At 49.4% G+C, this 25,376-nt stretch overlaps 1 protein-coding gene across 1 annotated transcript in view; it reads right to left on the bottom strand.

Annotated features, from left to right (window-relative positions):
• The window catches only part of DPYSL5 (dihydropyrimidinase like 5), a 79,422-nt gene extending 61,047 nt beyond the window's left edge, over nucleotides 1-18,375 (bottom strand). Inside the window, exon 1 of the mRNA XM_028516648.1 lies at nucleotides 18,260-18,375. The gene's annotated coding sequence lies outside the window, so the exon portion shown is untranslated. The remainder of the gene's footprint in view (nucleotides 1-18,259) is intronic.
• Nucleotides 18,376-25,376: the final 7,001 nt, after the last annotated feature.

Here is a 25,376-nt window from a genome sequence, read left to right as displayed (position 1 = left end):
CAAGTTACTCCTGCAAGTCATATATCTGATAAGAAACTTATAAAGAACTCCTACAACTCAGTAATAAAAAGACATATAACCCAATTTAAAAATGGGTAAAGGATCTGAACAGACATTTCCTCAAAGACATACAGATGGCCAATAGCACAGGAGAAGATGCTCAGTGTCAGTAGCAGTCAGAGAGATGCCAATCAAAACTTGAGGTACCACTGCACACCCACTAGGACAGTTACACTAGAAAAGACAGGTAGTGAGTGCTGATAAAGCTGTGGAGAGAAGCTGAGGCCCTTGTGAACTGCTAGTGGAAAAGTGCAAAAACACAGCCCCTTTAGAACACACTGTGGTGGTCCCTCAAAGAGCTCTAGAATTACCATATGACCCAGGAATTCCACTCTTAACTATATACTCCAGAGAAATAAAAAACAAGTCCTCGCAAAAACTTAGGCGTGAATGTTGGTAACAGCATTATTTCTAACAGCCCAGAAGTGGAAACCACCCAAAAGTCCATCGACTGGTGAACGGATAAACACAATGTGGCAAATCCATACAGTGGAATACTAGTCAGCCATAAAAGTACTGACTTATGCCAGAAGCCAGCCACAGAGGGCTACCTGCTGAAACCAACTGTCGCTTCGGGGCTGTGCAAACACAGGCAGCAGAGGCTGGGTTTGGGCCACGGGCCAGCAGAGCTTCAGTCTCGGAGTAACTGAAATTTTTGGCTTGTTAATTCTTTGCTGTATGAGACAATCCTGTGTGTTTAAGGATATTTTGCAGTATTCTTGCTAAACATCCTATGCCAGTAGCTCTGACTCGGTTGTGACAACCGAAAATGTCTCCAGACACTGCCATATTGTCCCTGAGGGACGAATTCGCTCCTGGTAGAAAAATATTGATCTACAGTGATAGAGCACTGGTTGGGGTGGGGAGGGTTGAATAGGAAGAGGCACAAGGGAACTTCCTGGAGAATATTCTCTATTTTGATTGTGGTGGTGATTACTCAGGTATATAACTATGTCAGAACTCTGAAATGTACACTGAAAATGGTTGTGTCTATTGCATGTAAATTATACATCCACAAAGTTTTCTTAACAATAACACAGACCGGGTGGGGTAGCTCGGATGGTTAGAGTGTTGTCTGGATACACCAAAGTTGCAGGTTCGATCCCTGGTTAGGACACATACAAGAATCAACCTCGGAATGCCAATGCATAAACAAGTGGAACAACAAATCGATGCCTCTATCTCCAATAGATAAAAAATGAACACAAAAAACCAAAACAAAACAAGGACACATTAAAGAGAATTGCTAAAGGGAAATCAGGAAAAGAAGAGCTGTAAGATAACAGGAATTAAATCCACTGCTAAGCTTCTGGGCAGTCCTGGCAGCAGCAGTAGCGGTCCAGGAAGGGGACTTCTCGTCGTTGCACAACGGGAGCTGAGGTCCTCCCCCTGGAAAGGCCGTTGAGCCCCAGGTCATTCGCTGGTCTCCCCCAGCCAAACAAACACTCAAAAGAAGGTTTCCCTCAGAAAGTTTTAGAGAAAGTTGGCCTGCTTCCTATGTAGATGATTCTAGAAGGAATTTATCGGATTACTATTTAAGGAAAATAAGAAACATGACAGATACATTTGACTGCCGTTTTGCAGAAGGCGCAGAAATATTTTTTTCTAATGGGCATTTTTAATATAGAGCACCATCAATAAAAGCCCGAGGAAATGCCATTAAATTGTAATTTAGGGCTGACATTTCTGGGGAGTGTGAAAGTGATAAGCCCAATTATAAATCTACATCTGGGGCTCTAACCTGCACCGTGGAGAGAATCCAGATACACCCTGTACGTGCTCTCTCTGGGAAACGGTTAGAAAGGTGTCTGAGTGTGGCTCCTCTGGTTCAGTCACACCAACCCGGTCACCACCGAGGTCAAACTCACGCTCCCTGACGGCCTCTGCCCTTGGCCCGGTGTTCCAAAGGTGAGGCCAGTGTGTGTGTGTGTGTGTGTGTGTGTGTGTGTGTGTGTGCGCGCGCGCGCGCGGATGGTTTCTGGGAGTTCGCCATTTGGACATAAATGAGACCGACCCTGGAGCCAGGAGGAGACGGTCCCTTTTTCAGTTCGCTTTCTGTGCTTCTTCTGGTCACATCAGGGGCAACGTCTCAGTTGGCAAGTGCGTCCCTTCTAACACCCAGCCCTTGCCGAGTCCCCCTGGTGACAAAGGGAAGAGCGAAGTCTGGACTGTCGCTGGAATTCAGTAACATTGCTCGGCTTCCTTTGTGCTTCTTGTTCCAGTAACGTACTTATGCCTGGCAAATGTTTCCGTGTATGATGTTGATAATACTTAAAAAATTAAAGTAAAAAAGGCAAAACTATTTAAAGAAAAATATTAAGCATCAATCCCATACATGGCATTCCGGTATGAAATGCCAGGAGGAGGGTGTATGCGAATGACTCAGGAGGGCAGACAAGACAATCCTCTTGGCCAGGAGTCTTTAAGCTTTTTCTGTAAAAGGCCGGGAAGTAAACACTTTCGGCTTTGCAGGCCACTCTTGGGCTCTGTCACATGTTCTTCTTCAAGTAATCCCTTGACGTTGTCGGAAACGCCAGGCTTGGCTCCCCGGGCCGCCGGGCCCGCAGGACACTCGATGGTTTGCCGCTCCTGCTCCCGGAGCCGTGCTGCCCGAGAGTGGCCGCCAGCCGCGCGTGGCTCTTGCGCACTCGAAAAACGGCTAGTCTGACGCCTGAGAAACGAAACATTTAATTGCACATTTTAAGTGGCTAAGGCACTCCGCAGCGCAGCTCTAGCCAATGATTAAGGGAAAGTGTAACTATTTCATACCAGGGTTAAATGGCTCATACCAGGGTTAAGTGGCAACCATCGATGGAAAGCTAACTGCCTCTCAACCTTGACTTTCCCGGCCTCGACCAGCTCCTCGAGAGCCGTCAATAGGTTACATTGTGACGGCAACTCACAGGCATTTTAGTCAGGAATAAAGCAGGGAAGCCTTCTCCGACAACGATTATTAAACAATGTTTGTCCTTTCCTTAAAAAAAATGCAGCCAGATGGGAAAATTAAATCCTCAAGATAAATATGGAAAAAAGAGAGAAATTATGTTATGATTGTATGCCTAGAAAAACTAATTGGTAAGATAACAGATTATAAGATAAATGTAATAAAATCAATGTATTTTTTCCTATACTAGCAGCCAACCAGCTAGAAATAGAAAAAAAAAGTTGTGTTCACAACAGTGAAAACCACTGCAGGACATTTACAGAGAAAGAATAAAGCACAGAGCCCTGGCTGGCATAGCTCAGTGGATTGAGCGTGGACTGTGAACCAAAGGGTCGCAGGTTCGATTCCCAGTCAGGGCACATACCTGGGTTGTGGGCCAGGTCCCCAATGGGGGCCACAAGAGAAGCAACCACATGTTGATGTTTCTCTTTCTCCCTCCCATCACCTCTCTAAATATAAATAAATAAAATCTTTAAAAAAAGAAGAAAGCACAGAGAACGGTCCAGAAAAGGTGAATCTAAATATAAAGCATTTTCTCTATTTTGGTCTTTTTTTTGTTTGTTTGTTTCATGGCTACCCAGTACCTGGAATGGGAACGGGAGTGACTGCAAATGGGCCGGAGTTCTCTTTTTTGGGTGATAAAATTTTTATAAAATTAAGCTACATGATGACTGCACAGCTCTTTATACATACTAGTGATCAGTGAATTGCACACTTAAGGTGAGTGAATTGTATCGTATGTATTTTATACCTCCATACAGCTTCACACACACGCACACACACACACAGACTAAGGCACAGATTCTCAGAGACCTTCTCAAAGTACATAAAACAGCATCTGAACAAAATGAAAGAAATATATTCTTAGATGGGGGAAGCTAACAGTAGAAAATGTCAGTTCTCCCAAAATATACATAAAGGTAATGCAATGCCTATTAGAATTCCTAATGGGTGGATTTAGAAATGGCTAACAATGAAATTGAGAAGTTAAGAAAATTATGAAAAGGAATGCCCCGGAGGAGGTAAAGGACTTCCTCGGGAGTAGGAAAAGATGCCGCGTGAGATTGCTGCAATTAAACTGTGTGTGTCAGCATACGATTAGACAAAGAATGGAGCGGAGCAGAACACGGTGCTTGGTAGCAGATCTCAATTACACCCAACAAAAGTGATTTTTCAGTCCGGCGGGGGAAGATGGATGGGGCTGGCGTCGCTGGCTATTTGTCTGGGAGAAAATGCAGTTGGCTCCCTACTCTAGCATTTCCCCGAATCTGTGACCTATCTGGAATTTATTTCAGTGTAAAACATAAAACCATAAAAATATGAGAAGAAAGTCCAGGACACTACATGTACAACCTAGAAATAGGGGAGTTTTAACTCAGTTTGGAAACACAGAAGTCATAATGGAAAAGTCAGACTTCTGACTTCATACAAAATTTTAAAATGTGGTAAAGGAAATGATATCATAGAAATAAGTCAATAGACAACGCATAGCCCGGGAGAGCATATGCACACAATGACTCTAAGCTCTTACAAACTGATAGGAGTACAATCACGAGAAAGACGGGCACAGTAAGTGGTACGCAGAAGAGGAAATGGAATGAGTAGCCACATGTAGAGAAGTCCAACCTCTCCAGCAATCAGAGATGCAAAGGAAGCCACGAGGAGGTGCCACTTCACACCCATCAGGGCGGCAAAGCTTCCAGGGTGAGATACCCCGCACTGGTAGGCTTGGGGGAGGCAGGAGTGGGGGGCAGGTGGGTTGGGAGTGGCTGTGGGGCAATGCTGATGGAAATGTGGATTACATGCTTTACAAAAACAGCATCAAAAGGCCTCTATTAAAATTTTAAAAAGATCTCTGAGTCAGCAACTCCACCCCTAGGACTCCACCCACAGAAATAAAAGCACGAGAACATAAGAGGGCAGGTACACAGTGGTCCACTGTGGCGCTGTTGGTAGGAAAAAACAAGCAAACAAACACACAAGCACAAAAACGAGCACCGGAAACAAACTGAATGCCCAGCAAATGGGAATGGGTGCGAACCCCGTGGTACCATCCAAAGGAAAACTCTTGCCTACTCACCGCACTTCTACACTAACCATCTGGAGTTGGTGCGGACCCCCCCCCAGGCTAAAGGCTCAGTCCCACCCACTGCGCTCACTGCAAGTGCCACTCACATGTCCCAGGCTGTCACCTGTACTTCCTACCAACCAACTCTAAATCAGAGGTTCCCACCAAACCCTTCCTCCAGTTGGATAATTTGCTAGGAGGACTCACAAAGCTCCGAGACACACTTTACTTACTGTTACTGAATAAAACCTAGGAACAGGCGAACGGAAGAGATGCACAAGGCAAGGCCTGCAGAAGGGCCGTGGGGCTGGTCCTGGTCCTCTCGGGGCTCACCACCCTCCCAGCACCTTGACGTGTTTGACCCGGAAGCTCTCCAAACCCCTGAGGGTTTTTACGTGGACACGACGGATCGATCATCATCGGCCATGGGTGTGTAACTCCATCTCCAGCCCCCTCTCTCCTCCCCAGAGGTGGGGTGGGGGGTGAAGTGGGGCTGAAAGTTCCAACCCTCTAATCACCAAGTTGGTTCCCTTGACAACCAGCTTCCATGGCTCCGAGAGTCACCTCATTAGCATAAACTCAGGAATGGTTGAAAGGGCTTATTATGAATAAGAAAAGACGTTCCTCTCACCCTCAATCAATCAGGAAATTACAAGAATTCTAGGAGCTCTTTGTCAGGAACTGGGGATGAAGATCAAGTATATATATATATTTATTACATCACAATATCACATTATGCATGCCATAGGATATTATGCAACTTTTTAAAAGATCTACACCAACTGGCTTAAAGCTTCTTCCCAAGTGCAACAAAAAAGACAAACTGTAGAGATGACAGATTTTACCAAAGTGGAAATCCAATACATTTATCCATGACATCTGTGTGTAATGGGATTCCATTCTGGTAAAATGAGTAAGGGCAAAAACTACCTAAGCACGTGTCTTTATCCAACATACAATGATGCACAAGAAGTAAAAACCGTGGTGAAACACCCCTGTTTACACCCATTACCTGGGGGTGAGGAGGTGGTACAGAGTTGGCAGAGAGAAGTAGAAAACAGAAGAAATGAGAGAAAGGGAAAAACATCCATTTTAAAATGAAAAATAAAATACCAACAATTAAAAACAGAACGGATGCTTTCGTGTGTGTGTGTGTGTGTGTGTGTGTGCACTTGCTCGCACACACACCTACACAAGTAGATGCACCAACAGTCACCAAAATACAAATGGTGGCGACCTTAGGGTCGTGGGGAATCAGGGGACTTCTACTTCATTTTTTGTACAATGCACATCATTTAAATTTTTCAGTGACTATAAAACGAGAGTCAGGGAAGCAACCCTGCCCTTTTAAGGCCACTCACACTTACCAAGCCACCGTGGTGTACCGTGCACATACCTCCTAGTCCTTACAGCGCAGTGCGATGCACAAGGACAGCGGGGTTCGGAGTGGTTCGGTAACTCACAGGGATCACGCAGATGACTCGTCAGTGTGAAAGGCGAGACCTGTGCCCAGATTTCACCCCTGCACACTGTACTCTCACGTTACGGGCCATACTGGTCACAGAGCATTTACCTTCTCTCCAGCCAACCCAGGTGCCCTTCACCCACCGGGTGCCCCTCCCTGTACTGGTGGAGGGCTTTGGAATGAGTTCTGTGGAACCCCCCACGTCTCCACCTCTGCTAGCACGGCAGGCCATGATGGCCAGGGTGGGAAGGCCTGTACGTGGGGGATCTCTGTGTTAACAACTGCGTTCATACTGGGCACGGGGTCTTGTAATGATCAATTGGCTGACCACTGCTTAGGAGCTGGAAACCACAAACAGAGAAGCCCTGAGCTATGTTTTCCAGGTTCCTGACTGTCTCTTCACTTACAGGGTCTTTCTCATGGGCCATACCCATTACGATACATCGTTATACCATAAAATATGCACCGATTACTCCAAGTTCACCATATACTTAAAAACAAAAAACCCGAAACCTACCTATACATCTTAATTGAGAACAGAGGATTCTACAATTAAAAGGAAAGATTGCATTTTCTATGCTATATATTGGCTATTTGCAGCATGAAGGATGTGAGCAAAGGTTCTCAAAGAAAGGAAGAATGAGTCCTGGCTGGTGTGGCTCAGTGGATGGAGTGCCAGCCTGCAAACCAAAGGGTCACAGGTTCGATTCCCAGTCTTGGGCGTATGCCTGGGTTGCCAGCCAGGACCCCAGTGCAGGGCCTGCAAGAGACAACCACACATTGATGTTTCTCTCCCTCTCTCCCTCCCTTCCTCTCTCTAAAAATAAACAAAGTCTTTAAAAAAATAAAAGAAAGGGGGGCTGAGACTCACTATTTTAAAACAAGCTTTAAAAAAAGAAAAAAAAACACATTACATTTATGCACAGGATTTTGTTAAACACAGACTAAACTAAATATATTTTGAAACTTACCATTGTCTTCATTGATTTTCACCAGTAAAAAAAATTTCAGAGGGTGGTCTGGAAGCCCCAGGGAACTAGAATATAAATTCTCGCAGATAAAGACAAGTTTTCCTCAGCGTACACCCTCTCAGGCCCCATCCTTGTTACTCCCCTGAGCACACAGACCCATGGAGGGGGAGATCCAGGAAGAGACGGAGCAGGGGGTGGGAGTGTGCTCGGTCGCTCCTACCCACCCTCAGGCTGCCCTCTGCCCTGCCCATGCCTTTCCAGTCTGACATCAGCCAAACTCATGCTTGGCCCAGCCTGCAGTCTCACACCCACCCCTCTGCCTGAATGCGCTCGTACCCCGATCCCGCCAGAACACCTTATCAGGGTTTTCCTTAAATCCTCACCTGAGGATATGTTTATTGATTTGGTATTTGATACACACACACACACACACACACACAGAAAGATGGATGTGAGAGAGAAATATTGATCGGTTGCCTCCCATGTGTACCCAGGGGATCATACCTCCAACTTAGGTAGTGCCCTGACCAGGAATCGAACCTGCAATCTTCTGGTGCTCAGGATGATGTTCCAACCAACTGCGCTGACTGGTCAGGGCTAGAAAGACCTCTGAGGTACCTCACGGCCAGAACTCTCAGCCTCGGCCACACCCTGCCACCTCTCCGACAGTGGTTACACAATCTTTAGGGTGGTGCCTCCCTCACCCACTGTGCTGAGTTAGCAGGGTGCCTGGCTAGCGGCAGATGCTCAGGAATCTGAATCACCTCCCCCTTTCATCACCTACGCAAAAAATCCTGCTTTCGGATTTCTACCTGCTCTGGATAGAGACATAAGGAGGCTGTCAGCATCAGTGAGGCCTGCCCTTTCAGACGGGGCCCAGGAGGGCAGCAGGAAGTGAGCCTTGGAGCAAACGGGGTGCCTCTTCCTGCAGCACGCTGGTGGGTTCCACATTTTAACTACACATAACTTCCAAAATTCTTTATAACTTCATATCAAAACAAAAAAGGTATATCATGAATTAGAGTGCAGACATTGTATTACTTTCTAAAAAAGATTATTTATTTATTTATTTATTTATTTATTTTTAGAGAGAGAGAGGGGAGGAAGGGAGAAAGAGGAAGGGAAACATTGATGCACAAGAGATATATTGATCAGCTGCCTCTCACACTCTCAACTGGGGACCTGGCTGAAACCCAGGCGTGTGCCCTGACTGGGAATCGAACCACTGTCCTTTCGGTTCACAGGACGGCACTCAATCCACTGAGCCACACCAGCCAGGACTGTATTACCTTTTTAAGATTAAAAAATGAGGCTTCGCCCCAGCTGGCGTAGTTCAGTGGATTGAGCGCGGGCTGTGAACCAAAGTGTCACAGGTTCGATTCCCAGTCAGGGTACATGCCTGGGTTGCAGGCCATGACCTCCCAGCAACCGCACATTGATGTTTCTCTCTCTCTCTCTCTATCTCCCTCCCTTCCCTTTCTAAAAATAAATAAAAATCTTTAAAAAAAATGAGGCTTCAACTGCCACAAAAGGCCACATATGATTCCATCTATATGAAATGTCCAGAAAAGAAAAACCATTCGAGATAGAAAGTAGATTAGTTGTTTCCAGGAGCTGGGAGGTGAGGTGGAGATAGGAGGGTGGTGGAGGGGTGTGGGGAGTGATTGTTAATGGATAGAAGGTTTCTTTTGGGTGATGAAAATGTTGTAAAATTAAAGTATGGCGGCAGTTGCACAACTGTGTGAATGCACTAAAACCCACAGAGTTGTACGCATTATGGGTGTCTTCATGGTGTGTAAATTGTACCTCACTAAAGCTGTTAATAAGGCTTCAAGGACATTCTGAACTTGTACCAGAATGCTTCGCGCTCAGACCCCAGGGCAACTTTTCAGAAGCAGTCACGGGAAAGACTGGAACCCCAGCCTGGCCCACAAATCAGGAAACAGGTTCCCAGGAGGGCACCGGGGTACAGCGATGGGTCCCGGGTCCAGACTGTCCCCCTGCTCCTGGCCAGCAGCTGCACAGAGCCAGAGTAAGTGGGGCTCAGGTGCCAAAGCCCGGCACTGATTCTGGAAGTGGGTCTGTGAAAATTATGTGAGCATATGGGCAGGGTTTGTAGAAAAAGCAAAAATCACATTAGCTGTATTAGCAAAATGGCCTATGGGTGATTTTATAATTGATTAAATGTTAGAATATTACATGAATACATTTTAAAGGTTAAAATTAAGTCCCATATTACAAAAGGTATGAAATATTTAAGTGCATAAAGGACTCAGAATTCAAGCGGTAAATCTAGGTTTTAAGTTTGTCTTTTTTTTTTTTTTTTTTAGAAAGGGGGAGGGAAGAAGAAAGAGAGGGAGAGAAACATCAATGGGTGGTTGCCTCTCATGCACCCACCCCTGGGGACCTGGCCTGCAACCCAAGCATATGCCCTAGACTGGGAATCCAACCCGTGACCCTCTGATTCGCAGGCAGGCATTCAACCACTGAGCCACACCAGCCAGGGCATAAATCTAGGTTTGAAAGCAATGATAAATCTGTTCTTACTCGCTCGCTTGTTTAAGGGCCAATATCAAACACGATAGGACATGTAACAAGAAAACATCTTTCTCAGCGACAAACCTGGGCTGTGAATGGCTCCCACAAGGAAAAATCAGCCAAGTTAGGAATTCAGGACTGCCCTGTCATGGTCCTTTGGCGGCACAGGTCTCATGACCACCGCCCTACTGTTATGACAAACTTGCCGGCCTCCATCTACCGAAACCTTGTTTATCACAGCCTCGGGGATGGGACGGGCTTGCCTGGTACCCGCAGTCTGAGGCCCGTTGTACGTATCTTTCCACCTCATCAGTATTGTTTTTCACTATCCACTGAGCTTTTTCCACTATAATCCAGTTGTAAAAATCACGTCTGTTTTAAGTCTTTTTAGAAAGCCACAAAAGATGGGATATATGCTATGCTTTGAATTTCCCATTAAGAAATACGAACTTCGGGATTCCAAGCTGAGACTCTGGAGGCCTTTTTTAGGCCACAGAAATCACCCAGTTCAGAACTGCTATCTGACCCAACAGAAGAAATACAAAGTAGCAAACAGAATAGAAAACTCATTTGTTCATCTTGGGCAAGGCTGACAGAACCCCTCTGGAATGATCTTTAAATCCATATTGCAGTTGTAATCTGATTCTCATCTTTTCCTTAAGAAACAGGAGTAAGAAAATTGCTATAGCAAGACTCAGACTGAAGCACGGCCATTTAAAAATGTTTGTTTCGCCCTGGCTGGCGTGGCTCAGTGGATTGAGCACAGGCTGGGAACCAAAGTGTCCCAGGTTTGATTCCCAGCCAGGGTACATTCCTGGGTTGCAGGCCATAACCCCCAGCAACCGCACATTGATCTCTCTCTCTCTCTCTCTCTCTCTCTCTCTATCTCCCTCCCTTCCCTCTCTAAAAAATAAATAAATAAAATATTTTTTAAAAAATGTTCGTTTCAGCTACCATGGAGTCAGATGCAGCTTAAAGTTCTATTTTTGCTGAAGAATGAGCTTAAAACAAATCTCTGAACAAGCCACACATTTTACCCACCTTTAGGGTTTCTAAAAATAGTTTAATCACAGCACTGCATACCTCAGAATGTTTTTTTTTAAATTCACCATTAATCTTACTATTCAGCATGGTCTACTAAAAACACAACATACCCATATCCTCAACCAGCAATTCCATTCCTAAGTACATACCCAAAAGAGACACACATCCCCTGACTGGTGTGGTTCAGTGGGTTGAGTGCCCACCTGTGAACCAAAGTGTCGCAGGTTCAATTCCCAGTCAGGGCACATGCCTGGGTTATGGGCCAGGTCCCCAGTGGGGGTACACAAGAGGCAACCACACATTGATGTTTCTTTCCCTCTCTTCCTCCCTTCTCTCTAAAAATAATCTTTAGAAAGGTTTTTTTAAAAGAAACACACAAATGTTCACCAAAGGACACATATTAGAATGATCACAATAGCACTATTCATGATAACCCCAAACTGGAAACTACCCAATATCCATAACAACATAATGAATTAAAAAATCATGGTACACTTACACAATGAAATGCTATATAGCAATGAAAATGAGCAAATTAAATGTAACACTGAGCAAAAAAAAAAAGCCACTTATGAAAGAGTGCCTCACTCTATGATTCCATTGTAAAAAGTTCAAAAACAGGCAGGGCGGACCTATGCTGGGCGGAGTCAGGACAGTGGTTAGTGACCTCGGAGCAAGAGTAATGACTGGGCGGGGCTTAGGGGGCTTCTGGGTACTGGAAATCTATGTCTTGGTCTGGTGCTAACCACATCTATGTTTAGTTTTCAGAAATTTATTAAGATAAACATGTATGATTTCATATGCTTTTCTGTATATGTTGTACTTCACTAAAAAGTTTTCAAAAACCTATTTTTAAAACACACCCTCCCCCCCCCCCCCCCATAAGTCATCATTTTATGTATGCCTATTGTCCACTTTTGGTAATATGGCAGATTTAAAACAATCCAAGGAGTTGCATTCAAGTTGAGTTTCACGGGTGTTAAAAACAGGAGCAAGAGCATAGTAAATGAAAAAAAAAACGAACAGAATGAACACATCGCCTCACAACCACCGAACTGGCTGAAGTGGTGAAAATAAGAAAGGAGGAGACCTCTCCGAGAACAGTGGTTCGAGCTCGGCAGAAGGACAAAGGGCAGGGCGGGACCAGACAAAAGCTGGTGGAAGAAAGGCCCAAGGCCTGAGAAACCAGAGCGAGCCCATGGCGATTGGAGATCAACAAAGGGGCCGTCTGTAACGGACACTGGAGTGACACGGAGATGGTGCGGCTGAGTGCTGGGCTCTGCCGCCCTCCGCAAGGCGTGCAGGCGGTGACAGACCCGAGGACTTTGCTGAGCCAGTGAAGATGGACACTGGCTCAGTGTCCATTTGATGTCGGGGGTGGGGAGCGACACCATCCCCAATTCACAATGCAGATACGCCCCGTTTTTTTCAGGAAAATCTAGTCATTCATAAAACCTGTGTATCACGTGGGCAAAATTTAAACAGGGAGCCGGGGTCTCCATGACTGGAAAATCTTGTAAAATATCACCAAATCATTCAGTGGTTGATTCTTTCAATATTGTCTATTGAAAACATACTCAGAGAACTACTTCGTGCTCAAGGCTCCTTGGATGAAAAAGGAAGCTCAAATTCTATTGAAACTAGGTGAGGAGCACCATGGCATTGCTCCTTGCTAAAGTATCTTTAGTTTATTGTAAATCTCATACCCGACATGTAAGGTTCTTCGCTTGGGGTAGTGTTTAAAAGAGTGGACCCCACGATGGTTAGTTTTTTGTGTCCATTTGGCTAAGCTATCGTACCCAGTTATTCAAATACCCATCTGTAAGTGTTGCTGTGAATGTATTTTTTTTTTGTAGATGTGGTTAACATCTACCATCAGTCGACTGGAAGAAAGGGGGGATTTTCCTTGACATTGTGGGTGGGCCTCGTGCAATCAGTTGAAAGGCCCTAAGAGAAAAGCTGAGGTTTCCCTGGGGAAGTAGAAATTCTGTCTTAAGACCGCAGCCTCACCTCCGGCCTGAGTATTTCCTGCCTGCCTGCCTGCCCGCCCACCCTGTGCCTGCCGGACTCTTCGCCCCCACAATCACACAGGCCAGCCCTTTCTGGTTCTGTTTCTCGGGAGAACCCCAACCCACACAGACTCTAAGCAGACTCCTGGGTTCAAAGCTCAGCTCCGCCACTTCTCTAGCTGGGTGGTTTCTGTACCTCTGTTGCTTCACCTGCAAAATCAGGCTAATACTAGTACTCAACTCGCAGGAACTAAACAGAACCCCCAACACAGAGTACGTAGTACTCTGCAAGTGTTTGTTACATGAGGAATTCCGTGGTGGTGAGTATACTTCTCAGTTGGAGAACTTGAGACGTTTTTATTCCCAAATATTTGCAATGATCTCCTTTTCCCCACACCAAGATCAGAACAGCCTCAGCACCGACAGCACCTCATCAGCCTCAGGTGCCTCTTCACTTAGACGGTGCAGGAGCAGGGTGACACGCCAGGCCAACTCTGCACGCGGCCACGACTCGGCAAAGCTGGGGTCGGGGCACTTCGGGACCATTCTGAACTCTGCAGCTCCTCAGCTGCTGCCGACAGCTGTGCTGAAAGAGGCTCAGACTCAGCACAGAGCTATTTCTACTATTTGCAAAAGGGGGAGCTTCGGAAAGGGGTCCTAACAAATTCTCCCTGTTCCCACGGTGGATACCCACTGCAGCCTGCCTGGCCCCTTGGGATGAAAGATTAAATGAGGAATCCAAATGCTGTTTTTGTGAGCACACGTTCTGGAGGGAGAGTGTGATGCTGGTGCCGATGGTGATAACGAACCTTCACAGAGCACCTGCTTAGTACCAGACACTGCCCTCGGCGCTGTGCATGTACCAACTCATATTATCCCCATTGCACAGGATCAGAAACTGAGTCCCTGAGAGAAAAGTAACTCACCTAAGGACAGACAGACAGAAAGTGGCAGAGGTGGCATTGGCATTGGACCCCAGGCTGTCTGGCACAGATGCCTCGCCCTCCTGTACATGTTGCCTCCGAGCCTGGACTGCGAGGGGGGGGTCCAGACGGGAGGGGGCGCGGGAACAAGCGCCAGACTGAGCCATGATGGACAGGAGGGCGGGAGGGCGGAGGGGTTCTGGGGATGCTATGGTTAAGTCAACTTATCATACATTCAATGCGCTTTAAAAATTGACATAGAACAAATCATAAATAATATTCCATCATGGCTTTCTTTTGTTAAAGTATACGATGTGTCTGCTCTTATATGTAAACATTAAAGTTCGTTAAAGATTCATACTATCATTTGAACCCTCATCTTCACATAAAAAATTTAAGGCAAAGCAGTTCTGAGGTGATTTCTTGTTTACTCACTAGAAACGCAATAAAATCAAGCACCTTACTTGTTATTCTCACTTGATTTCATACGATACCATCGTCTTCCCACAGGCTTTCACAGACAAAGATTTTCTGTATCACTGTTCCCCTATAGGATCCTACGAACTAGGCCCTGAACGACTATTCTGAAATATTTTCTTATAGCTCAGAAATAAAAAACGTGTGCATAAGATAAGATTCCACCAAGGAATCTTATCCACCAAGAATTTGGTTAAGCTTTACACCGGAACAACAGACTGGGTCTTGGACACTCTTTTCTAACAATACCTACTTCTCTGGCTCCCAGTATGTATCAAATCCTAATTTACCCCAGAGATCTGTCCACAGTTGTGATAGCCTCTGGCCCATAGCTCCCCAGAGCTAATGATGGATGGCGCTGAATCCTGGCTTGGGGGAGCTGTTAGCAGGGAGGGGAAATTCTCAGAGGCCCGTGGCAGAGGCCCATCGGTGGGGGTACCAACATGATGAAGCTTACACCAAGTTCCCCACCCTAATTCTGCCCAAGTGCGTGAACTTGCCTGGCTGTGTAACTGTTTCTAGAGGAGACAATGTGCGCTGCACTGAGAATGGTGATGCCGCCCTGGTCACATCTGCATCCCGGAGAGGCTATGCCGGAAACGGCCAGGTCTTCCCGCCCCGTGAACGTCTTCTGCATACCCAGCCCAGCCCTCCGGGCTCTTGGAGATGGGAATTAGGGACGGCACCCCAGAATCCTGGGGACGTGAAGCCCTTTTGAGGGCCACGTGCCTCTCCCCCCTGGGCCCTGTCTCCCAGGCAGGGAGACTGTCGCAGGAGGAGGGAAGGCAATGCTGCTTTCTCTCCATCTTCCCTGTGGCAACGGGCTGGCCATCGGGCATTCCTCATCTGTGAGCTCCCCGCCATGAGGAAAAGACCGGGTTGGATGTTCACGCAGGGCCTTCAGAGAATACACCCTTAAACAAACCCCTAAAATTCTTTCCAAAAGAATAAAACGAGAAAACACCTCCTCCTAAAACTTTTTCCCTTGGGCAATGACATGAAAACACATCTCCCATTGGCACCTTGCCACAAGAAACAGCCTCAGCACCAGAGTTCTGGTTTTTTAAACTGGGATGCCTGGTTTTCACCTACACTGGAGACAGGGAGATCTATTTAGTTAAACGCATACAATGGCAACATTCCAGCTAGTCCTTCCACACTGGTTTCGTAAAGTCTGAGAGCCCACCATCCTTTTAAACCTGCAAGACACAGCTTACGGTGCAGTCCTGTGGCCACTCCATACAACCCAGTCAAGGGACCTTCTCGCCACCTACTACCATACAGTACGGGCCAGAGCAAGAGCCCCACACACTCCTCACCTTAAGTATTGACCTGGTTAAGAAAGACAATCTTTCCAGGCTAGGTTAAGAGAGCCAAAGGATGCATCAGATAACTTAATGGCAAATACAAGCCACATCGATTAGTGCTATGATGCAGCCATTTAGCTAAGCTTCCTCCACTCTGGAATAAAAACGCTTTTGCTTTGCTTTTTTTATACTAATGAATGACAACTTAAAGTTATAAACCTCATGCTAAAAAGTCGCCTTTCATACCAGCTAAACAATGACCAAAGAAAACCTGCAAAACAGAATTCTGGCTTGGGGCTGGCCTTTCACAGGCGGAGGCACCGCGGCCTGCCGTGAAAGGTGCTTAGACCGCCAGCGAGGCTGTCTGAGTGCCTGGCAAGGGCTGTTGATTCTTGTTTTGTGTTTCCACTGCTGTTTATCTGCTTTCCCATGGGCAAGCAGCCACCTGCTACCACAGAGCCGTCCCTGTCTTAGGTCAGCAGACAATACCAGCGAAATCTGCAAAGGATCGAGGTACCGGCTTGGGTGTGGCCACTGGCAAAGCCAAGCGCTGGTCCCCGGAATGCGAGCTCTAAGACCAGGAGCCGCACCCTCGGCGGGTCATCTCCAAGACAGCTCCTCCCAATTTGACCAGAATCCCCACCAGCCTTGACTGCTCCCTCTAGGAACGCTCAGCAGGCGACGTGGCCTCCTCCTCAGACAAAGCCAGGTGCTCAGGGAGCCCGCTGGGCGCGGAGGAGACCTCCAGGTCACCGCCCGCCTGGTCGCCATGCCTTGTCTCCGGGCTGGTCTACAGCGCGGGGCAGGGAGCCGGGCCGGACTAGAAGGCACCAAGGCCGGGAGCGGCGGCGGTCTGCCGACCCCACAGTCTGGGGGGACGCGCGACGCCCACCCGGGCATTAACGGCCGAGCGGGGTGTCTCACACACACACCCCACGACGAGCACGTGCCCCGAGATTGCCCCGGGAGCATTTTCTGCACCAGAAAATTGCACACGAGGTCTAGGGGGCCCTAGTTCGCCATCGTCGTCGTCGGGCGGAGACCAGCGCCGGCTATTGTTCTCCTGGTGTCCCCGGGCGGGAGACGGCCCCCGTTCCACCTCCCCGGCAGCATCTGCCACAGGACCAAGCCTTTCAGCTCCGCGAATTAAAGGGTGTGCCTGTGGCGCTGCGGATTATCACAAAACCATGAGTCCCCACGGGCTTGCGGCAAGCCGGGAGACAAAGCTCCTTGGGGGACAGTCCAGACGGGTCCGGATCCGCGTCTGTCTCCCGGTCCAAGAGCTACACCCAGGCGGCCACCGGGACCTCCAGGCCCCACGCCTAGAGCTGGGTGTCCTCACCCGACAGGCCCGCCTCCCAGCTGCCTGCCCCTCCCTTCCTTGGAGACCTCCCTCCTCCGTACCGCTCGAGCCTCTTCCTCCCTCGCATCTACCCTTCTCAAAACCAGACGGTCTCCACCCTCCAGCATCTCCCCTCGCCGCCTTATTCATATCAGCCCCAGCTTCGCCTCGCGCCACCTGCAGCAAGCTCCCTCCCTCCCTCCCTCCCTCCCCCGACCCGCCCTCCGCGCTCTTTTCTTTCCCCCTCAAACCCTGGCCTCCACTTCCCCCTCCTCCCAGGCCCAGGCACCTGTCCCACCCAGCTGCCCCATCTCCCCATCTAGGCTCAAACGGTGGCCTCGTCTCCGCCCCTCCCATCCCAGCTTCTCTCCAGCTCCTACTACTGCCCCCTCCCCAGCCGGGCCTGGGGCGTCACTGTCTCGGCCGCCAAGCTCCAGGCTGCGGGTAGGGCTCCCGCCGTGGACTCGAGCGAAGCTGAGGGTCTTCTCTGGGCCGGGCAGCGCCAGGCGGCCTTTGTGGTTCAGGCAGGTGCCTGGGAGGCGGCAGGCGAATCGTCCTAATGCGCCCGCTCCGTGAGCCGGACGGGTGGAACGGGCCGCCGGGTCCGGTCCCGGCTCGGCAAATCCCAACCCGAAGGCGAGACAGACGAAGGGCGTGTGTACGTGTGGGGACCGGGGACAGCGCCGGGCTAGGGACTCGGGCAGGACGGGCCCGCAGCCAGGGAAGCCCCCGCCCAGCCTTCCAGCCTTTCGCTGCACCTGGACGAGCGAGGCCGGGCGCTTGCGGTGCCCTACGAGTGAAACCCTTTCAACCGTGCCGCCTACTCACTCCAGTTCTTTGCAATCCCACGAGCAAACATTAAACGCCTACTGTGAACAAGGCACCGCACGCCGTTCTGTGGGCGTATAAAGAGGACCGCATTCAGACCCCAGTTTATCCCCGATCGCCGCCCGCAACTCCAAACCATCCTCTCACCGCGTTCCCGGCTGCCCGGCCCTCAGGCGCACACCAGTCCCTGCCCTTTTGTGCACCTCCCCGAGAAACAGAGGTCGCGAGACGCACGTCCCAGGCCGGGGAGAAGAAGCCCACCGCCCGCCCCGCCATCACCCACTCTTCCGGGAAGCTGCGGCTGCGAGGGTCTGCGGGTCCGTCCGTCTCTCCCGGGTGTCGCCGCGGCGCCGGAGCTGCGGGTGCTCGGGGCGGCGGCGGCTGCTGCACGCGCGCTCGCTCGATAGCCGCCTAGGCGCGTGGGGCGCTGGAGTCCCCAGCCGCGAGCGGGGGAGAGGACGTGGGTGGTGGCTGGAGGCCGCACGGGCCAATCACAGACCCGAAGGCTCCTCCCCAGTTCCCCCACCTTGCTCTAGAAGGTTGGGGGAGGCGGGAACAGGCGGCGCCCCGCATCCTCCGCGCCTCGCTAGGCCACCGCCTTGGGACTACAACTCCCGGCAGACCCTGCTGCCGGGCCGGGGTCCGCGAGGGGACAGAGGGCGCGGCCCGGAATCCGCCGACTCCCCGGGTGACCTTCCCTGCGTTCCTTTGGGTTTCCATGGTGACTCCCGACGGTTCACAAAGCACTGGCGCTTGGACAAGCTGAGGCCTGGGTCCCCAGGACGGACCGCCTCCCACCCTCCTGCAGAACCCCACCCGAGGGGCTGAAACAATGCCTGGTCGCCGCCTCTCCGGGGCGGTGCAGGCCGGGCTCGAGCCTCTCCCGGTTCCCGCCGAGACCCAGTCCGGCGCCTTCGAAGTGGGCACCCAGCGGGATTCCAGGATGGAAAGGGCAGAGGCGGTTATCACGGGGAAGTGCTCTCACTTACAAAGTGGACGGCCACTCTGGGCCACCTGCGTTCGCATCTTCCCCCTGCTGTGGCCTCCACCCGAGTTCGCTCCGGGTGGCGCTGAGCTGGGGCTTCTCCGTCCAGAGCGCTCAGATTCAGCTGCCCGTCCTGACAGCCCTCGTTCAGGGGCTGGTGAAGCCTCTGGAAATGTGCGATAACTCAACTTACAGTTACTTCACCTGTTTTCTTCGTGTTTTAAAAGTACATATAATTTACTTATTAAAAAAATCTTAAAAGAGAGAGAGGATCATTACGCCCCGAATCCCTCTCAAGACTTTACCGTGTGTTATTTAATGTAATAGTTTGCCTCGTTTCACTGAACGTCACTCCAAAGGCACTGCTACTGATAAGATGCTAAAAATGCAGCGTTGAGTCCTTCCTTCCAACCCCATCGCGGGGCCCCTGGGGAGCCCCACTGTGCTCCTGCAAAGACCGCTCCTCTGCCGGGCCGGAGAAGGGATGAAGACGAGGGGGTTCCCCTACTGCAGCCGCACAGCCCCGAAAGGTGCAGCCCTCTGCGGGAGGCTTTCCAACAACATGGTGTTTCGCCGCTCTGGAGAGCGCCCCCTCCCCTCTCAGCAAAATCTACGCGCGTGCTGGCCCGCAGAGCCCGCGGAGGTGAGGTGGCCGTGGGCCGCTCTCCTTGCTGTCCTCTGCGGTGGGCTCAGGGCCTGGATCAGGCCAGGCTGACGTTTGGGGGTGCACTCTTGGATCACCTCCCTGGGGTTTCCACACCTCCTGGGCGGAAGGTTTATTTTTCTGCCCTCTCCCTACCCTCACCCAGTCGTGAGCTCATGCAGGGAGGCCCCAGATGAGCCTAGGGTCCAACCCACAGCACCCATAACCCAGGGGAGCCTAGGATGTGGGTGTGAAACTTGGGGGAGTCGCTCCTCCTTTTCCCACTGCTTCATGTTGGGGCACTGCCCTGTGAGTTTCTCCAGGCGTTGGCCAAACTCTGTACTGACCCAGGGATTTAGGCAAAATGGATCGCACCTCGGAGAGCAAAGTGGATCCCAGATCCACCTCCCCGCAGCTGCTGCGTCCTCGGGCACGTTCCATACTGCACTTTTTGCCTAAGGGGAGGGAGCCCTCTAGTGGCAGTCAATGGTTTTTCAACATTTATTGGACCTCGTTTGGATTCTTGCTTCTTTGCTTTCTTGGGCAAAAAAGAGCTGCCCCGAAGTCATCTGTTGACCTGGGACATTGATGAAAGTCGCACCCAAACCCGAGATTGTAAATGTCCCCAGTAGTTTATTTTAGCTTTATTTATTTATAATCTATTCTCTCTTTCCTGGAAAATAGAAAGAACACAGAGCTTAGGGTCACACATCCCTAGGTTGGAATCCTTGCGATACTTTCTGGGTACTTGACCTTGGAGAGTTACTTAATCCGTCTGCACTACAGCTCCCCCACAGGATGTGGGGATCATAATAATTCTCTTAACTTTGCTGTGATGATTACAGGAGGAAATGCATAAAAGGGCATAGCATACCACCTGGCATATTAGCATGCACTCAACAAATGTAGCTATTATTATTCATCTACTCAACAACAAACAGTTATCGAACAGCACGAGGGACAGAAGAAAATTACTCTCCTGTTATAGCAGCTACAAAAGGCAATATGTTTGACCTTTATTATAAAGCTCCTATGAGCAGTTTACACAAGGCAGAACAGAATTCAGGCAGGAGAGAAATCAGTTCTGAGCAGATCACCATGGAACGGGGGGGCCTGAATCTGGATTTTCCCCAGATGTTGATCTGCTGGAGGCTTCTAAGCAGAGGTCTGAGGTTCCAGGATGAAGGAGTCAAAGCTTGTGGGTGGAGAAGCTGAGGGGTGTTTGGAAGGCAGCTGAGGAAACCCCATAGCTTGAAAATCAAGTCCGTGAAAGGAGGTGGTGGGAAGAGAAGGGATATTAAGGTAGGCTGGTGAGTGTTGGGGCCAGTCTCCATGAAGTTCATGGCTACTGGCTTTTATGAGTAAATGTGTTTGGAGTTCCACTTGCCTTAACCACAAGCCTCTGAATACTGGGTGAGTGAAAGGTCACCATAAAAGGGGAAGGGACGAAAGACTGGTAGGTGTTTTTAGAGCACATCATTTAATCCTTCCCACTCCACATAGCAGGTGGCATTGCCCATGTCCTACAGGTGCGGAGACGGGGCTTAGAGAGGTTCAGTGACTTGTCTGGAAGGTCACACACACTGCTGTAAGTAGCAGAAGCAGGTTTCCAAACTCCATCTGCCCGACGCAAGCTGAGCCCTTCCCGCACCCCCTCCAGGAGGCTGGCAGACAGTGGGGACCATGAATGACTCTCAAGGAAAACCTGTGCCAAGTCACGGCACCCAGGTGGTCCTTCCTTTGCAGTTTCAACCTGTTCCTCCTTGAGGTGCCCTTTGAGAAAGGGTGTTCTCCAGCATTCCTGAGGAGCTTGACGTCAACCTAGCCACTAAAAAAAATGGTGAGCCAGCAGTCAAATCTCTATCTGCAAGTCAGTGCCATAGGGTAAGATCCCCCAAAGAGTCTGGAAAACCCAGGCAGGGGGGCCATGGCGCAGCAGCAGAGGCACTGGCTCTGAATCAGACTGTGGTGAGCTTGAACCGGACACGTACTGAGAGTCTCAGATGCCTCGTCTATAACCTGGGCTAACAGTACCCATCTCTCAAGGCCATGGCCGGGGTAGACGGTGCAGCGCCTGCAGCAGTGGGCCCTTCAATGTATGATATGTATTATAACTTGGGCAATCAAGGAGGGTGCTTGGTGAGCAGTTGCAGGAAAGGGTGACAGTAAAAGCCTGCTTGCAGGCTCAGCAACAGCCACTGTGGATAATCCAGGGGAAGCTTGCGGGGAGAGGACAGGTGGGGGTGGCTAAGAAGAGGGGCAGCAGGGGCGGGGTGGGGGGAAATTCTCCCAGCCTGGAGGACAAGGCCCTGCTTGTAGAAGAGGAAGACTGTCCCATGGAGAGCAGGAAGCTGAGTGAGAAGGGGATAAACATGGACATGTAGAAGGATTCAAGAGAGGGGGAGTCCTGGGGAAAGGGAGAGGGGAAGAGACTGGGAACACAGACGGAGTGTGGGGGCACCCTGGGAAGGAGATAAGAGCAAACACGGCAATGCACAGAGGACACCTCCCAGCCTGAGACTGGCTGGAGTCCCAGAGCCTGTCCAGAACTGTAGCTCAGTGACCGGGGCAAGTCACTCAGTCCCTCTAAGCCCCAGCCACAGAGTCCCTTGCAGCCCCTGGGGTCCAGCAGACGGAGGGAGAAGCTCCTCACTGAGGAACTGTGAGGATTGAACTTGGTGATGCTGGGAAAGTGCCTGGCACCCAATAAATGGCAGCCACTGTTTCAGTTACGGTTCCATGGTCATGCCCCCAGGGAGGCCAGTAGCCACATGGCAGAGGTGGGGCTTGACCGTGGTGCAGACCCAAGTCACGGGAATGGACACCCCAATATCAGGTGAGGAGCACAGTCACGTAAACAGGGTGGTGGCCTTCACAAGGAGCCCCAGGGTGCATTGCAGGATGGCTCAGAGGGGAGCAGTCTTGGGGGTGAGGACTTGGTGGGGCTCAGAGATTTTAAGAGATCCTGAAAGGTGGTCACCAGCTTTGAACAAAATTGGTCACGCTCAGCTCCAAAGCGCAGGGACTAATGCACCATGACACCTCGAATTTATTCTGTGCTTTTCTGCCAAGAAGATCAAAGCACTTCACAATAATTTCCTCTACATTTTTCTGAGAAAGAAGCCAGTGGGGGGAAAACCCTTTTCACCTATGAGCTACATTTAACATCAATCATCATCTTTGACATTTTATAATTCCTCATGGGGACCTGGCTTCTGCACGCTGGGGTGCACGCAGCCTCAGCAGCGCTCCGGGAAGTAGACAGACAGGCGGGACTGACGCCATCTTACAGACGGGTGCTCTTATAGACGGGTGCGTGGGAGCCCAGCACCTTAGCGCCTTTCCCAAGTGAGACTTCCTGTCCCACGGCTGCACACACACTGGTATTTCCCACCAGGAGCCAAATTCCACACAGACCCAAGCAGGGCCAGGCCCCTGGAAGGCCTTTGAACGGAGCAGCTCATGACAGTGCCACCAATGCCCCTGCCTGAATACATGGGGACAATGGAAGCAGCCCAGGCAGTGCTGAGCAGGGCCAGGGCTGTCCTGGCTGCAGGGGTCAAACTATTTATTTATTTATTTAAAAGATTTTATTTATTTATTTTTAGAGAGGGAAGGGAGGGAGATAGAGAGAGAGAGAGAAACATCTATGTGTGGTTGCTGGGGGCCATGGCCTGCAACCCAGGCATGTGGGACTGGGAATTGAACCTGTGATGCTTTGGTTCGCAGCCTGCATTCAATCCACTGAGCTAAGCCAGCCAGGGCTAACGTGGTTTGTTTGTTTGTTTGTTTGTTTGTTTACAGTTGTCGCCTAATTTAAGTGCCTGCACAGCTGTGGTCAGTGTATGATCTAGCTGGATTCATTTTCTTTCAGGTTCTCTCCTGGGCCTGCCAGTGGAAATGCTGGTGGGGGCCTGGAAAGTGGGAAGAACGAGATATTTTTCTTTTTTAAAGTTTCAAAGGGCCTTTGGCGGCACAGCAGCAGCGGAGGAAAGAGCTTCCCCAGTGTGGGTCGGAGTTGGGGCTCCTCCGCTGAGCTCTTGCTCTGCAGCAGCACGAGCATGCGTGCATGCGTGCCTGCGTACATGGGGCTCCAGCACAGTGCCGCTGGGCCCTGCTTCCAGGGCTGTGCTGAGCTGGGCTTGGGAGCGGGTAGCTCCCCGGGGTTTGAATGACAGCTTTCTTCCCTTTTGCTCTCCCGGCCCTCCACAACTTTATTGTGACCAAATCCCTTCCATTAAATTCCTCTGCTTGGGGCCCTAGCTGGCATAGCTCAGTGGATTGAGCTTGGGCTGGGAACCAAAGTGTCGCAGGTTCGGTTCCCAGTCAGGGTACACGCCTGGGTTGCAGGCCATGACCCCCAGCAACTGCACATTGATGTTTCTCTCTCTCTATCTTCCTCCCTTCCCTCTCTAAAAATAAATAAATAAAACCTTAAAAAAAATTCCTCTGCTTCAACTATCTAGACTGGTTTCTGTTTTATGAGTAAACACTGACTGACTGGGATGCTATAAAAGATAAGCAAAAAAAAAAAAAGGAGTTCTTGTATTAAATACATGAAAGCAGAAATAACAATTGAATGGAAAGGTTAGAAGACAGTGTTGATGGAATCACCCAGAAAGTAGAGATAAACAAAAAAATCCAAAAATGTAAGTGCCCAGCTGTTATATACTATTGTTATACTATGTAATAGTATATAAGATTGTTACACTGTAACAACAGTGTATAGCCCTGTGGTGATGTAAGTTACTTTCCTCACGTGACTGCCCCCAGCTCCTGCCTGGCATGTGAAGGGGACACATGGACATGTGCTGGTTGTGTGGTGTCCCGGTTAGTGCAATTTGAAAAAAAAGCTAGAGAAAGACAACAATCTTCTCATTAATAACACTCTCACAAGAACTTCAACTATATTCACAGATAAAATATATTAAAAAAATAAATACATTCATACATAGACAAGCTTTATTTGAATACCTGCATAACTACAAGTCGAGGTCAAACAAGATTTCCCCAAAGGGTTAATTTGTATTAAATGATAGAAGTTGATCCTCCCCTTTAGTCTGTCTCTGAGTTCAGTTGACTAGTCTGCCCTCACTCATCAGTTTGACCAGACACAAAATCTAGGAATCTTCGGGTAGCATTCCCTATTTGTCCAGAAATCTCTGAAAGTGCTTTCAGCCACAAGAGAAGGGCAAGGTTCTCATCGCTCGTGTGCTACTCTGCTGGAGACAAAAACACCCCCCTCGATGCTCATTTAACTTTTAGCTGTTTGCAAACAGTGTCTAAAGAACTTCATGTTAACGCGCAAAATATACATGTATGCTTTAACAGTAACTTTGCTTTAAACATTTTTCATTAAAGAATTATTTTTATTTTTACTATCTCTCCACGAAGAATTTATAAAAATATCTGTTTATACATTAAAAAGACACTTGAAAATCCGGGAATGAAAAATTCTAAAGTATAAACTGTGCTATATCCTCTGTGATTTACAAATAATAAAATTCTACAAGCTAGAATTTCTGAGTGATCTTGATAGAAATTTACTAAGAAGAACTAGAACATCAAATCTTGAAAGATTTTCAGTTTTCACCCCAGATGAGTTCTGGAAAAGCTGTAACTCATGGCGGGCGCAGGCCGCGCAGGCCCCTGCTGGCCGCCGCCGCAGCCGAAGCTGGCCGCCGCTGAAGCTGACCGGAAGGTCGGAGGTCTGTGTGCGGACGCGCCAGGCTCCGCCCCGCAGCTGGCCGGAGTGCTCTTCTCTTGTCTTTC

Source organism: Phyllostomus discolor, chromosome 6 (assembly GCF_004126475.2).
Source record: "Phyllostomus discolor isolate MPI-MPIP mPhyDis1 chromosome 6, mPhyDis1.pri.v3, whole genome shotgun sequence".
NCBI classification, from domain to species: Eukaryota; Metazoa; Chordata; class Mammalia; order Chiroptera; family Phyllostomidae; genus Phyllostomus; species Phyllostomus discolor.
This window is presented reverse-complemented; position numbering and strand designations above follow the sequence as displayed.